The sequence below is a fragment of the Stigmatopora argus genome, chromosome 14 (assembly GCF_051989625.1).
Source record: "Stigmatopora argus isolate UIUO_Sarg chromosome 14, RoL_Sarg_1.0, whole genome shotgun sequence".
Lineage (NCBI taxonomy): Eukaryota > Metazoa > Chordata > Actinopteri > Syngnathiformes > Syngnathidae > Stigmatopora > Stigmatopora argus.
The window spans coordinates 2,344,834-2,360,535 of NC_135400.1; positions in this window are offsets into that span (position 1 = coordinate 2,344,834).

Genomic DNA, 15,702 nt, shown 5'->3' on the forward strand with positions numbered 1-15,702 from the left:
TGCTTTGGTTAAACAAGTCAAATTTGCAAATCCAGTGTTGCTCCAAACACCATGTCGATCGGTGGCAAATAACAAGCACTCCCAGCAAAACAATTTGCAGTGTTCCTCGGAGCCCGTGAGCCAGGGGTAGTGCTCGTAGTTGGCGAACTGAAAGTGGCGGACAAACCCTTTTCCCGGTTGTAACAGGCTTGCTAGCTGCGGAGTTGATTGCCCTTTCTTAATGATGTCCATTTTTTCTGGAAAAGTCCGTCTGGGAAATGGCTTTGTCAGCAAATCTGCAACCAAATCCATTTATTTTCCTCCGTCGGCCATTGTGGGTGGAGTTTGCGAGCTCTGGCTCGCTCACTCTGGCTTTGGCCCGCCTACTCTATCACGAGCCAATCATAGTTTGTGTAAGCGATGGCGTATCTACGCCTGCGGGAAGGCCTTGGTGTCACCAAATCAAAATCTGATTGGTTAAAGCAACAGTTTTATCGACGCTTGCTTTAAGCAGCAGAGCCTGCAGAACTAACTGATTGTGAAGGCCTTAAGGCAGATTTCTGATCCTGGCAATAAATAATGGCTGAAATGTGATTGGTTAAATGCTTCAGTATGAAAACACATCTGGAAGCAGTGCAACCAGGGGGAAAGCAATCAAAGGAAGCTGACAGACAATTTGGAATTATTTATTAAGTATTCATGGACAAAATATAATTAACATCAGTCTGTGAGTCAGATATTTCTTAGGCTAGCAGAAAAGGCCCTGACGGCACACCACTGCGGAGCGGTATAGTGTTCACCAAGTCTCTGGGTGCAATACTAACAGCATGGGACACATTACGCAGGTATCAAGGCTCATAGTTTAACGATCGACCGCAAGAACTTCGATCAACGTTAACAACTATTGGGAGGTACTCGGATGATTCGCTTAAAGACGTTTCGCCGACGGACGTTTGACAGACGGACAGGTCGCCGAATGGACGCTCCGCCAAACGTTCATTCGGCCGAACGGAGGTTTCACCGAAACGGGATTCGCGCGCTCGCCCCGCCCCCATATTGTGTGTGTACAAGTTTTTCAACCTCGGCCCGCGGGCCATATACGGCCCGTTAGGATTTTTAATCCGGCCCGCTGCCGGCGTTGTCCAAATTATAGTAAAAATCAATGATTCATTTCCCTTTGCCGCTCATCACTCTCATTTTATTAGTCTACCGTCAATGGCAGCCCGGGAATAAGCACTCTTGGGCGGGCATGGCAGCCCGGGAATAAGCACTCTTGGGCGGGCAGATGTAGCAGAACCGAGCCGTGAAATGACAGCAATCAGGTCAAATCCATCCTAAAACAGCATTTAATGATCAAATACAAATACTGGAGCTCTTTGGACATTAGAACCGAGCCCAGGGAAGTGAATTCCTCGGTAAAAATGTCGCGATGATGTCGCGATAAGGCAAAAAAACGTCTATATACGTCCATTCGCCAAACGTTTCAAAATGCTCTCAAATTCGGTCAAATCCAGCCGAAAACAGCGTTTGTATATACAATACTAGTATTTGTATATACAATACTAGTATTTGTATTTAATCATTAAATGCTGTTTTAGGATGGATTTGACCCGATTGCTGTCATTTCACGGCTCGGTTCTGCTCCATCTGCCCGCCCAAGAGTGCTTAATCCCGGGCTGACATGCCCGCCCAAGAGTGCTTATTCCCGGGCTGCCATTGACGGTAGACTAATACATTGAGAGTGATGAGCGGCAAAGGGAAATGAATCATTGATTTTTACTATAATTTGGACAATGCCGGCGGCGGGCCGGATTAAAAATCCTTGTACACACACGATCCGGGGGCAGGGCAAGCGCGCGAATCCCGTTTCGGCTAAACCTCTGTTCGGCCGAACGTTCATTCGGCCGAACGTTCATTCGGCCGAACAGCCGTTCGGCGGAATGTCCATTCGGCGACCTGTCCGTCTGTCAAACGTCCGTCGGCGAAACGTCTTTAGGCGAATCATCCGGTCACGCTATTGGGATGTGCTGGCATGGTAAGAGCTACGAACACATCAAGGCTTCTCGCGCCTGGTCAGTCAGAGCACGTTTAACTAGGTAAGACAGGAGCCCTGAGAGAGCAGTGACAGGGACAAGTGAGTTTTTTTTCATGTTTTATGCAAGATACGTTTTTTTTTATATTTTCTTGAATTTCATTCATAGACATCAAAATAAATTTGGTTTGGCGTTTTATCTGTTTGTCTTTTCTCTATTTTGAAATAAATGACCGTATCGGCGGCATTGTCTCGCGTTACGGTGTTATGGCGTTTCGTTGTTGTTACCCTGCAGTTTTGTGCATGTTGTCTTCTTATGCGCATATAAGCCGTACCCTCAATTCAGTCATAATTTTTTGTCCGACAAATGCGGCTTAATGCGAGTAAATATGATAATATTTATACCTCCTTACAGAACTTGATTTAGAAAAAAAGTATTTATATTAAAGATAGAACAAAATAGGGTTTTCAGGGCCGATATTCATTGGCAGTAAAAGTAAAATTTGTTTAAAAAATGTAAAAATGCAAGCCGTGAACATTATTTAATTTTATTAAATCATACATGAATATGTGTTGGGACACTAAGGAAATGGAAAGGCAAACTACTAATCTATTCTACCCAGATATTAATTAAAAAATATATTGAGGATTCTTACAACTTATGTTGATGTAGGTTGCATAACCACTATTGTACAATTCAACTATGTCAAATTGCCAAGTATCGACGCCGATCACCGGGGGGCTGCTGGGGCCTACCCCAACAACTACAGGTAACGGGCGGGGGACACCCTCAATTGGTTGCCACCCAGTTGCAGGGCACAAGGACAACCATTTATGCTCACACTCATACCTTGGGGCAATTGAGTGTTCACCCAGCCTACCATGCATGATTTTGGGATGAGGAAGAAAACCTACTTATGAAATGCCTCAAACTACTAAATTTTTAAGTTACGAAACACTTGGAGATGCAAATGACCGTTTCAATATTAAAAAACAAGATCCGATTTACAAAATCAACCAAAATGAAAATTTCCTGTTATTTTATTTTGAAATTGTCCCGCTTGATTCTCCACTGAGTTCCTATTGAGGCCTCACAACAGCAACTCTCTTTTGACCGCTGTTTGTGGCCAGTTTTTGTTTAAAATTATTGGTGGGAACGAAATGAATAAGTGGGCCCTGTTATCTTTCGAGGAAAAACTGAAGATAAGAAAGTGGCGTGAGGTTGACTGAAATTACGGCAATGCGGCCATAAGCTACTTACGAGCATCTCTCATCTGATCTTCCACTTATCCAAGGTTGGGCAACAGCTTCAGCAGGGAAGCCCAGACTTCCTTCTACCCAGCCACCTCCTCCCAGTGGGACCTGCCCGGAAAACCTTACCAGGGAGGTGTCCAGGGTTTATCCTAATCGGATGCCCAAGCCAACTCATCTGACTCATCTCGATTTGGAGGAACAGTGGCTCTACTCCGAGCCCCACCCGGAAGACAAAGCTTATCCCTAAGGGTGTGTCCGGACACCCTGCGGAGGAAACAGGTTTCAGCCGATTGCATCCAGGGTCTTGTTCTTTCGGTCACGACCCACAGCTCGAGACCATAGATGAGGGTGGGAACATAGATCGACCGGTAAATGGAGCGCGTTGCCTTTTGGCTCAGGTCCTTCTTCACCATGACAGACCAATGCAATGTCTGCATCACTGCAGACGCTGCACCAATCTGCCTGTTGATCTCCCACCCTTTTCTTCCCTCACTCGTGAACAAGACCCCAAGATACTTAAACTCTACTTGGGGAAGGACTTCATCCCTGACCCGGGGGGACATGCCACCTTTTTTCGACTGAGGACCATGGTCTCAGATTTGGAGGTGCTGATTCTCAGCCCGGCCGATTTACACTATTGCAAATCGTTCCACTGAGAGATGGAGATCATGGCTTGATGAGGCCAACTGAACCACACCATCTGCAAAAAGCAGGGATGCGATACTGAGGCCACCAAACCGGACCACCTCAAGACCACAGCTACGTCTAGATATTCTGTCCATAAAAGTGATGACCAGAATTGGTGACATAAGGCAGCCGTGGCGGAGTCCAACCCCCAATGGAAACGTATCCGACTTACTGCCAGCTACATGGACCAGCCTTTGACACCGGTAATAAATAAAATAAAAATAAAATCAGACTTAGGCTTGTCGTCATCATTGACTAGACAAAAACCTAATTGTCATCATACCCAGCTGCGTATGACGAAATTGAAGGTGCTTCTCCACGAAGTGCACTTTTCTCAGGCAAGAGTTCAGACTTGCTGGCAATTTTGCCGTGATGGATACATCGCATCACCTCCCGAGCGCAACCAGCTCCCGGCGACTGCGAAGGATTGCCTCACCGATGCCAACAAAGAATAAAATGGATCACTTACCTCCCACTGTCTTCCTTGCTTACCTAGTCAGCCAGCAGGAGGCAGATCGCCGCCCAACGTCCTTCATCTATCCTCACCCCGAAGTTGTTACACCGAGGGGATTGTGTGTCGTGCTGCTGCAGTTTAGAGTCCTGATGGCTGTGGGGAAGAAGCTGTCCTTAAGCCTCTTTGTCCGTGCCTTGTGAGACCGGTAGCGCCTGCCAGAGGGAAGCAGCTGGAACAGGTCGTGGCCAGGGTGGTCCGGGTCCCCAACAATGTTCCGAGCTCTGCTGATGTAACGAGGGCTGGCAATATCTTCCAGTGAGGGCAGAGAGCAGCCGACGATCCTCTGGGCAGTGTTGATCACTCTCTGCATGGCCTTTTTGTCTGCTGCCGTGCTTCCAGCGTACCACACTGTGATGCCGTATGCCAGGATGCTCTCCACAGTGACTTTATAGAAGGTTACCAGAAGCTTAGTGTCCAAGTTATTCCTCCTGAGTACCCTCAGGAAATGGAGTCTTTTCTGGGCCTTCTTCACTACTGCCGTGGTGTTTGTGGACCAGGAGAGCTTGTCCGTGACGTGGACCCCCAGGAATTTAAAGGACTGGACCCTGTCTACACGAACTCCATTTATGAGGAGTGGGGCCAGATCTGTGCTCTGTTTGCGGAAGTCCAGGATTATTTCTTTAGTTTTTGTGTTGTTCAGTGTGAGGTTGTTCATCAAGCACCACGAAGACAGTTTGTTGACCTCGTCTCTATAGGCCGCCTCATCCCCTTCTGAGATGAGTCCGACCACAGTGGTGTCATCAGCAAATTTGATGATGTAGTTGGACTGGTGGGTTGGTGTACAGTCATAAGTGTACAGGGAGTACAGAAGAGGACTCAGTACACAGCCTTGAGGGGAGCCAGTGCTCAGTGTAATGGAGGAAGAAAGGTGGGAACCAAGTCTAACAGTTTGTGGTCGGTTGGTTAGGAAGTTCTTTATCCAACAGCAGATGGAGGAGGATAGTCCGAGGTGGGAGAGTTTGTTAGTCAGAATGTCCGGTTTCATGGTGTTGAAGGCTGAGCTATAGTCAATGAAAAGCATCCTCACGTAATTCCCATGGTGTTCCAGGTGTCTCAATGCTGTATGTAGAGCAATGGTGATAGCATCCTCAGTGGACCTGTTAGCTCTATAAGCAAACTGGTGAGGGTCCACTGAGGGAGAGATTGTATTCCTGATATGGCGGGCTATCAACTTTTCAAAGCACTTCATGATCACAGGTGTGAGAGCAACAGGCCTATAATCATTCATGCTGTCGATAGTTGGCTTTTTGGGGACAGGAATAATGGTGGCAGATTTCAGGCAGGGTGGAATGATGGATTGTTGCAGGGAACAATTGAAGATTTTTGTGAAGACTCCAGCCAGCTGGTCAGCACAGGCTTTGAGCACCTTCCCAGGTACTCCATCAGGTCCAGCAGCCTTCCTGGTATTCACAGACCGCATTTCCAGTCTCACTTTCTCTTCCTGGAACTTCAGTGTATTGCTGCAGGATAGTGGCGGGGGTGTTGAGACTGGGTCTGATTTGTCAGTCTCAAAGCGGGCAAAGAAACGGTTCAGTTCCTCCGCTAGTGAGGCATCTGCGTTAACAGACATATTATTGTTATTGTAGTTGGTAATATGTCGTATTCCCTGCCACATCTTCTTTGGGTTATTGTCTGTGAAGTGCTCCTCAATTTTCTTAGTATATTCTGCCTTGGCCTTTTTAATGCCTCTTTTCAGATCAGCTCTGGCAGCTCTATATTTCATCTTGTCCCCTGATCTGAAAGCGGTGTTACGGCATTTGATGAGTGCCTGAGTCTCCTTGGTCATCCAGGGTTTTTGATTTGGAAAAACCCGTATTTGTTTATTCCTAGTGACATTGTCCATGCAGTTTTTGATATAGGAGAGTACAGCGTCCGTATAGTCCTGGAGGTTGTCGTGTTCAAAGAGTTCCCACTTGGTGCGGAAAAAACAGTCCTGCAGCTGAGAAAGGGCATCCTCGGGCCAAGTTTTAATTGTCTTTATTTGTGGTCTTGTTTGCCTCCAGAATGGAGTGTATGCTGGGGTGAGGGCTAGACAGAGGTGATCTGATCCAGCTAGGTGAGGGAGGGAAGTGGCTTTGTACGCATGTTTAATGTTAGAATAAACATGGTCAAGAGTTTTGTCTCCCCTCGTGTGACATTTTACGTATTGGATAAACTTAGGTAGAACAGTCTTTAAACATGCTCTGTTGAAGTCACCAGCAACAATACAGACTCCATCGGGATGGTCAAGCTGTTGTTTGTTTACAGCCATTAGCAGGAGGTTTAATGCCGTGTTGACGTTAGCATCAGGAGGAATATAAACCGCCGTTACTATGACGACGGCTAGCTCTCTCGGTAGGTAGAAGGGCCTACACCGTACTGCCAATAGCTCTAAGTCCGGAGAACAGTGAGTGTCAATAATCCTACTGTCACCACACCATTCATTATGTATGAACAAGCAAAGTCCTCCTCCTCTGCTTTTGCCTGTTAGTTCCTTTGAACGATCGTTCCGAAAAAGCATTCGGCTAGCTAGCGAAACCGCAGCGTCCGGGATTTGCTGGTGTAGCCACGTTTCCGTGATGAGGATAATGTTACAGTTCTTAACAAAGCTGTTGGTGGCAATTCGAAGTTCCAACTCGTCCATTTTGTGGGTGATGGATCTGGCGTTGGTCAAAAAGATACTCGGGAGCGGTGCTCGGTGTGGTTGTTGACTTAGCTTAGCAGCAAGGCCCGCCCGACAACCGCGCTTTTGCTTCCTTTCTCTCCGCCGCCTACGCCTCCTTCGTCGTGCTTTGAGTGGGCTGACTATCCACGGAGGTCCCGGAGGTCTCGAGATGTCCTCGGGGATATCGTAGGTTCGTTGGTAGTTCGTTGTGACATCGGATATATCGCATCTCCTTCCGATAGCAATTAAGTCGTGGCGACTGTAGGAAAAGTTTGCCTCGCAAATGTTGGTAAATAACGATAGGATTGAGAAAAGAATACACCAAACTGGAAAGCCAAAAGCCGCTGCATCCGTGTGCGCCGCCATCTTGAGACAGATATCCCTTTAAGTAGGAACTGTATAGAGGAACCGGACCCCCGTATCGGATTCTAGAACCCCATACTCCTGTAATACCCCTGAAAAGAATCCCAAGGGGACACAGTCGAGCGCCTTCTCCAAGTCCATAAAGCACATGTAGACTTGTTGGGCAAACTCCCAAGTCCCCCTTCCCCAAGAATCCCGCTGAGGGTATGGAGCTGATCCACTGTTCCACGACCAGGACGAAAATCACACTGCTCCTCCTGAATACAAGATTCATTCTCCCGGCGGACCTTTCTCCCCAGCACCCCCAAATAGCCCTTCCCAGGGAGGCTGAGTTGTGTGATTCCCCTATAGTTGAATCAGACCCTCCTGTCCCATTTTTTAAAAAGAGGGACCACCATGATGCCACAACAATGCTACAGAGACGTGTCAATCAAGACAACCCCACAACATCCAGAGCCTTTAGAAACTCCAGGTGGACCTCATCCACTACTGAGTAACTTTTTTAACCACCTCAGTGACTTCAGCCCCAGAGATCGGAGAATCCGCCTCAGAGTCCCCAGGCTCTGCTTCCTCATGGGAAGGCGTGTTGGTGGGTTAGGTAGTGAACTGCTTTGCCCTCCTGAGACATCTGATGGTGGACCAAAATTTCCTTGAAGCCACCCGGAGGTCGTTCTCCATTGCCTCACCAAACTCCTCCCATGGTCGGGTTTTTTCCTTCAGAGACCACCAGAGCCGCTGCTTGGCCAGCCGGTACCCATCAGCTGCCTGTGGAGTTCCGTGGGCCAAAAAGGCCCTTCAGAATGACAGCATCCGTTACCGCCGGTGTCCACCAGGGAGTTCTGGGGTTGCTGTCACAACAGGCACTGACAACCTTGCGGCCGCAGCTCCGGTCTGCCGCCTCGACAATAGAAGCGCGGAACATGGTCCACTCAGACTCAATGTTCCCAGCCTCTTCCCAGACATGAAACTCTATCGGAGGTGGGAATTGAAACTCCTTCTGACGGGGGACTGACAGGCATTCCATCAGATCCAAAATGGCGGCGCGCATGGGTGCAGCGGCTCTTTGCTCTCCAGTTTGGTGTTTTCTTTTCTCAATCCTATCGTTATTTACCAACATCTGCGAGGCAAACTTTTCCTACAGTCGCCACGACTTAATTGCTATCGGAAGGAGATGCAATATATCCGATTTCACAACAAACTACCAACAGGCCGACGATATTCCCGAGGACATCTCGAGACCTCCGGGATCTCCGTGGATAGTCAGCCCACTCAAAGCACGTCGAAGGAGGTGAAGGCGGCGAAGAGAGAGGAAGCAAAAGCGCGGATGTCGGGCGGGCCTTGCTGCTAAGCTAAGTCAACAACCACACCGAGCACCGCTTCCTAGTATCCTTTTGACCAACGCCAGATCCATCACCCACAAAATGGATGAGTTGGAACTTCGAATTGCTACCAACAGGTTTGTTAGGAACTGTAACATTATTCTCATCACGGAAACGTGGCTACACCCGCAAATCCCTGACGCTGCGGTATCACTAGCTAGCCGAACGCTTTTTCGGAACGATCGTTCAAAGGAACTAACAGGCAAAAGCAGAGGAGGAGGACTTTGCTTGTTCATACATAATGAATGGTGTGGTGACAGTAGGATCATTGACACTCACTGTTCCCCGGACTTAGAGCTATTGGCAGTACGATGTAGGCCCTACTATCTACCGAGAGAGCTAACGGTCGTCATAGTAACGGCGATCTATATACCTCCGATGCTAATGTCAACACGGTACTAAACCTCCTGCTAATGGCGGTAAACAAACAACAGCTTGACCACCCCGATAGAGTCTTTATTGTTGCTGGTGACTTCAACAAAGCATGTTTAAAGACTGTTCTACCTAAGTTTATCCAATACGTAAAATGTCACACGAGGGGAGACAAAACTCTTGACCCTGTTTATTCTAACATCAAACATGCTTACAAAGCCACTTCCCTCCCTCACCTAGCTGGATCAGATCACCTCTGTCTAGCCCTCACCCCAGCATACACTCCATTCCGGAGGCTAACAAGGCCACAAATAAAGACAATAAGAACTTGGCCCGAGGACGCCCTTTCTCAGCTGCAGGACTGTTTTTCCCGCACCAACTGGGAACTCTTCGAACACGACAACTCCAGGACTATACGGACGCTGTACTTTCCTATATCAAAAACTGCATGGACAACGTCACTATAAATAAACAAATACGGGTTTTTCCTAACCAAAAACCCTGGATGTCCAAGGAAACACAGGCACTCATCAAATGCCGTAACACCGCTTTCAGATCAGGGGACAAGATGAAATATAGAGCTGCCATAGCTGAGCTGAAAAGAGGCATTAAAAAGGCCAAGACAGAATATACAAAGAAAATTGAAGAGCACTTCACAGAAAATAACCCAAAGAAGATGTGGCAGGGAATACGACATATTACCAACTACAATAATAATAATATGTCTGTTAACGCAGATGCCTCACTAGCGGAGGAACTGAACCGTTTCTTTGCCCGCTTTGAGACTGACAAATCAGACCCAGTCTCAACACCCCCACCACTACCCTGCAGCAATACACTGAAGTTCCAGGAACAGGAAGTGAGACTGGAAATGCGGTCTGTGAATACCAGGAAGGCTGCTGGCCCTGACGGAGTACCTGGGAAGGTGCTCAAAGCCTGTGCTGACCAGCTGGCTGGAGTCTTCACAAAAATCTTCAATTGTTCCCTGCAACAATCCATCATTCCATCCTGCCTGAAATCTGCCACCATTATCCCTGTCCCCAAAAAGCCAACCATTGACAGCATGAATGATTATAGGCCTGTTGCTCTCACGCCTGTGATCATGAAGTGCTTTGAGAAGTTGATAGCCCGCCATATCGGGAATACAATCTCTCCCTCAGTTGACCCTCACCAGTTTGCTTATAGAGCTAACAGGTCCACTGAGGATGCTATCACCATTGCTCTACATACAGCATTGAGCCACCTGGAACAGCATGGGAATTACGTGAGGATGCTTTTCATTGACTATAGCTCAGCCTTCAAATCCATGAAACCGGACATTCTGACTGACAAACTCTCCCACCTTGGACTATCCTCCTCCATCTGCTGTTGGATAAAGAACTTCCTAACCAACCGACCACAAACTGTTAGACTTGGTTCCTACCTTTCTTCCTCCATTACACTGAGCACTGGCTCCCCTCAAGGCTGTGTACTGAGTCCTCTTCTGTACTCCCTGTACACTTATGACTGTACACCAACCCACCAGTCTAACTCCATCATCAAATTTGCTGATAACACCACTGTGGTCGGACTCATCTCAGAAGGGGATGAGGCGGCCTATAGAGACGAGGTCAACAAACTGTCTTCGTGGTGCTCGGTGAACAACCTCACACTGAACAAAACGAAAACTAAATAAATAATCCTGGACTTCCGCAAACACAGGAACAGATTTAGGCCCCACTCCTCATTAAAGGAGTTCGTGTAGACAGGGTCCAGTCCTTTAAATTCCTGGGGGTCCACGTCACGGACAAGCTCTCCTGGTCTACAAACACCACGGCAGTAGTGAAGAAGGCCCAGAAACGACTCAATTTCCTGAGGGTACTCAGGAGGAACAACTTGGACACTAAGCTTCTGGTAACTTTCTATAAAGCCACTGTGTGGATGCGTAGTGTGGGGAGTTGCCTGTGTCTGCCGCGATGGGAGGAGAGGCATGGTTTCTGTCCCAGTTTGAAGGATGTGGAAGGTTTGATGAACGTAGAAAGGGAATTGTTGAAGAAAAATTATTTTTGTAAGTGAATAGAAGTTCTGTAAGCATGAAGAAAAGATTATTGCAAGTGCATTGAAAAGAAAGTGTGGGAAAAGCAGCTGAAGGTGTGCAAAGAGATTGAGGCAGAAGAGAGAGAGAGTAACAGAGAGATTGAGGAAAAAAAGGAAAAACATTGCACAGAAGACATTTCCTGTTTTGTCCTGAGACTGGTTGAACACTAAATTCCCCTTATTATGAGTGTGTGAATGGTTGTCTGTCTTTTTGTGTTTTTGATTGGCTGGCCACCAAGATATAACCAATCGGTTAGATATCAAGGTGGAAAAGGATTTAGACATTTGGAATCAATTTCTGAAATCGCCAATAAGCCCTTTTTCAAGGATGGCGGTGACAAATTATGGAAAAATATTTCGTCAAATGATTTTTTTGATCAAAATGCAGCAGCAGTACTCCAAATGTGAAACTTGACTGGAGGAACAAATAACCTACTCTGCAAAATGGGGAATTTGGGGGCATTGAAAAAGAAAAAAAAGAAAGAAAAAAAATCTTTAAGGAAACGCATTGAATTTGGGTTAGCAGGAGGAGACTGTGCTTCTCAACAGGAAACGGACCAACGGTGGTGTCAGGATCCTGGGTGCTCAACCTACAGCATAAAGAAGAAGCACTAGCATGACCCAAAGAAGGAACGTCCATACCAAGTGTTGCTGACCAACCAGCAGGCGTGAAAATAGCCGAGAGGGGGATGTGGATCCACCTTTTGCACTGTAAGAAGGTTCTCTCAGTTGAAACGTTTGAGGAGACAGGTGAGATAAACTTTCTGACGTAATAAAACAAAACGGCAACCACTCCAATATTGATTGGAAAGACTATTGCTCAGCAAGCAATGCCATAAACCATAGGGAACTCTTTTATATAGCTTTTATTGTCTCCATATGCAAAAAAAGGTGAAAGCGTTTCAATTGAGACTAAATCTTCTTACAAAGGGTTAAAATAAACGAGGAATGAAAACGGCCAATGGATCCCCAGTCAAACACGCAGAGCTTCTCAGAACTCCTGAAAGCGGTACAGCTACCAAAGAAGCTGGCTATCTGCAAATGTAAAGCACACGACGGGACAAGACCCCGTCTCATTGGGGAACAAGCAAGCAGACGAAGCAGCCAAAGAAGCCGCAAACTCTGCAAACATTCAGACGGCAATCTCCACGGTGGAAAGACACAGCCCAATCCCTGCCAAAATCCTAAGAGACATGCAAAATAAACGACCAGAAAAAGAGAAACTACAATGGGAAACAAAAGGAGCCACTCAACACAAGAATGGCCTCTTTGCAAACAATCCATGCGTCCCACGATCATTGTTTGAAGTAATTGCCAAATTGAGCCATGGCAGGAGCCATGTCTCAACAGGAGGGATAGTATAGTCCCAAAGGTCTCCAAACCTACTTTAATTTTTTTGCAGAAACTGTCTCACCTGCTGTAGACACAACTCTCAAGGCAATGAACGACCCAAGCGCGGAACATATCCCTTCGAGGTTCTGAACATGGATTTCATTGAACTGAACCAAAGCGGCAAATACAAGTACTGTCTTGTGATCATTGACACACTTACCAAGTGGGTTGAGATATGCCCATCAAAGAAAGCTGACACCATGGCAGTCGCAAAAGCCATATGCAAAAGGATCATTCCAAGCCATGGAATACCACGAGTCGTTTGGAGTGATAATGGTGCTCACTTCGTGAACCACGTGATCCAAACTATGCGACAACATCTCGGAATCATTGCGCCGACCATCGCCAAAGTGCTGGACTCGTTGAAAGAACCAATGGAACAGTAAAACTCAAACTCAGAAAAACCATGGAAGACACAGGAAAACTATGGCCAGAATGCCTAAGCCTGGTAGAAACATACATGAGAATCATTCCGACAGCACAGGGATGCACACCATTTGAGGCAGTGAACGGCAGACCCTTCCACTTACCAATGTGGGAAAAAGATCTGGTGGTAGAAGAGAAAGCAGAAACAGATCCCCTCACTCAGTGGTTATGCAAAATGTTCCAAGAAAGAACTGTGATAAATGCAAACGATCTGCCGACAACTTATCTGTCTCCCACGCAGGAGATCCTGTCCCCAGGCGACCTGGTGCTCTTCAAGGTGATAAAAAGAAACTGCTGGTCATCTCCAAGTTGGGACGGACCTAGACGTGTGATTTTGACCGCTAACTTCACCAAGTTGGCTACCACCGTCAAAGCTGATGAACGAGTGTTGGAGCTCACGACCATGATCCTGTGTGGGGCTCGGATGTCCCCCTCGAACACAAACACTGGTCAGTCTCCTCCAAAATCCTGATGGCTGTTCCCCTGGGTAGGAACAGCAAGGAACACCCTACGTCTGGAGGCCATTGACTACAGATTCCAGGCCTACGTCAACGCATCAGTCCGACTACAACAAGGCCGAGAAGCCCAAATAACCGCCCAGCAGGGAGGTGTGTGTGCCATGGTGGGAGACTCATGCTGCACCTTCACCCCTGCCAACGCATCCTACTCAGTCCATGATGCCCTACAAACTATGAAGAACATACAGAACGCTATGACTAGAGATCCGGTTCCACAACGAGGATGGCTTGACTGGTTCCTCTCGGGCTCATGGACAAGACTCTTTTGAAAGCCCTAGTACCGTTCGTAACTGTTATTGCTCTCGTGGTTGTTATCCTAACCTGTTGTTTGCCCTGCTTCTCAGCTTTGATCAAACGTACCATTAATGCCACAGTCGAACGTACCATGATTGTTGAAACCCAGCTAATGCTAACTCGTATACACATGCAACAATCCATATCCCAATCTGACCCTGATGTTGTGCTACTATCTGACACTGATTAATATGTCTTTCCTATTCTGAGACACCAGGCCATGAGGCAATCATCCCAAGCGGGAGGTCAAGGGAGATACTCAACAAGAAGGAATTGTAAGATTGTATCAGTTTTTGTGAGTATAAAAGCATCGTTCTCATACAAACTGTAAATGGCTGACATGTCAGCATAAACATTCAACTGTCTGACTGATTAATCAATCTTAGTCTTGTGATTGGGTTGACATGTCAGCACAAACACTCAACTGTCCGACACTGATCAATTACTTTTTGCCCTGCAAATGACTAAAACGTATCTGTCCAAAGTCCTGCTGACAACTGTCAGTTTTGCCTGTATATAAGACTCACTCACTGGTCATTCGGAGAGAGCTGCAAGGACAACAGACTGTGAGCGGTTCACGCTGTTTGAGCTCTCCCCATTCTGCAGTCTGGTAATAAACTTATTTCCTTTAAATTGGTCTCACTCTTTCTTAACCTGCTCCTGAAGTTGTTTTTCAGACCTATCAAAAAGGATCATCCCAAGCCATGGAATACCACGAGTCATTTGGAGTGATGGTGGTGCTCGCTTCGCGAGCCGCGTGTTCCAAGCTATGTGACGGCATCTTGGAATCGACCTGAGGTATTATTGCGCCTGACGGCCCTATTTTGAAATAACCAATGGAACAGTAAAACTCAGACTCAGAAAAACCATGGAAGACACGGGAAAACCATGGCCAAAATGCCTGAGCCTGGTAGAAACATACATGAGAATCATTCCAACAGCACAGGGATGCACACCAGTTGAGGCTGTGAACGGCAGACCCTTCCACTTACCAATGTGGGAAAAAGATCCGGTGGTAGAAGAGAAAGGAGAAACAGATTCTCACTCAGTGGTGATGCAAAATGTTCCAAGAAAGAACTGTGATAAATGCAAATGATCTGCCGACATTTTCTCTGTCTCCCACACAGGAGTTTCTGTCCCCAGGCAACCTGGTACTCGTCAAGGTGATAAAAAGAAAGTGCTGGTCATCTCCACGTGGGGAGGACCTCACCGTGTGATTTTGGAGCTCATGACCATGATCATATGTGGGGCTCGGAGGTCCCCCTCGAACACAAACACTGGTCAGTCTCCTCCAAAATCCTGATAGCTCTGTTCCCCTGGGTAGGAACAGCAAAGAACACCCTACGTCTGGAAAACATTGACTCCAGATTCCAGGCCTATGTCAACGCATCAGTCTGACTACAACAAGGCCGAGAAGCCCAAATAACCGCCATGACCCAAATGATTATCCAGAACCGCCTTGCCCTTGACAGAATAACCGCCCAACAGGGAGGTGTGTGTGCCGTGGTAGGAGACTCATGCTGCACCTTCATGCCAACGCATCCTACGCAGTCCATGATGCCCTACAAACTATGAAGAACATACAGAACGCTATGACCAGAGATCCGGTTCCACAACGAGGATGGCTTGACTGGTTCCTCTCGGGCGCATGGACACAGACTCTTTTGAAAGCGCTAGTACCGTTCGTAACTGTTATTGCTCTCGTGCTTGTTATCCTAACCTGTTGTTTACCCTGCTTCTCAGCTTTGATCAAACGTACCATCGATGCCACA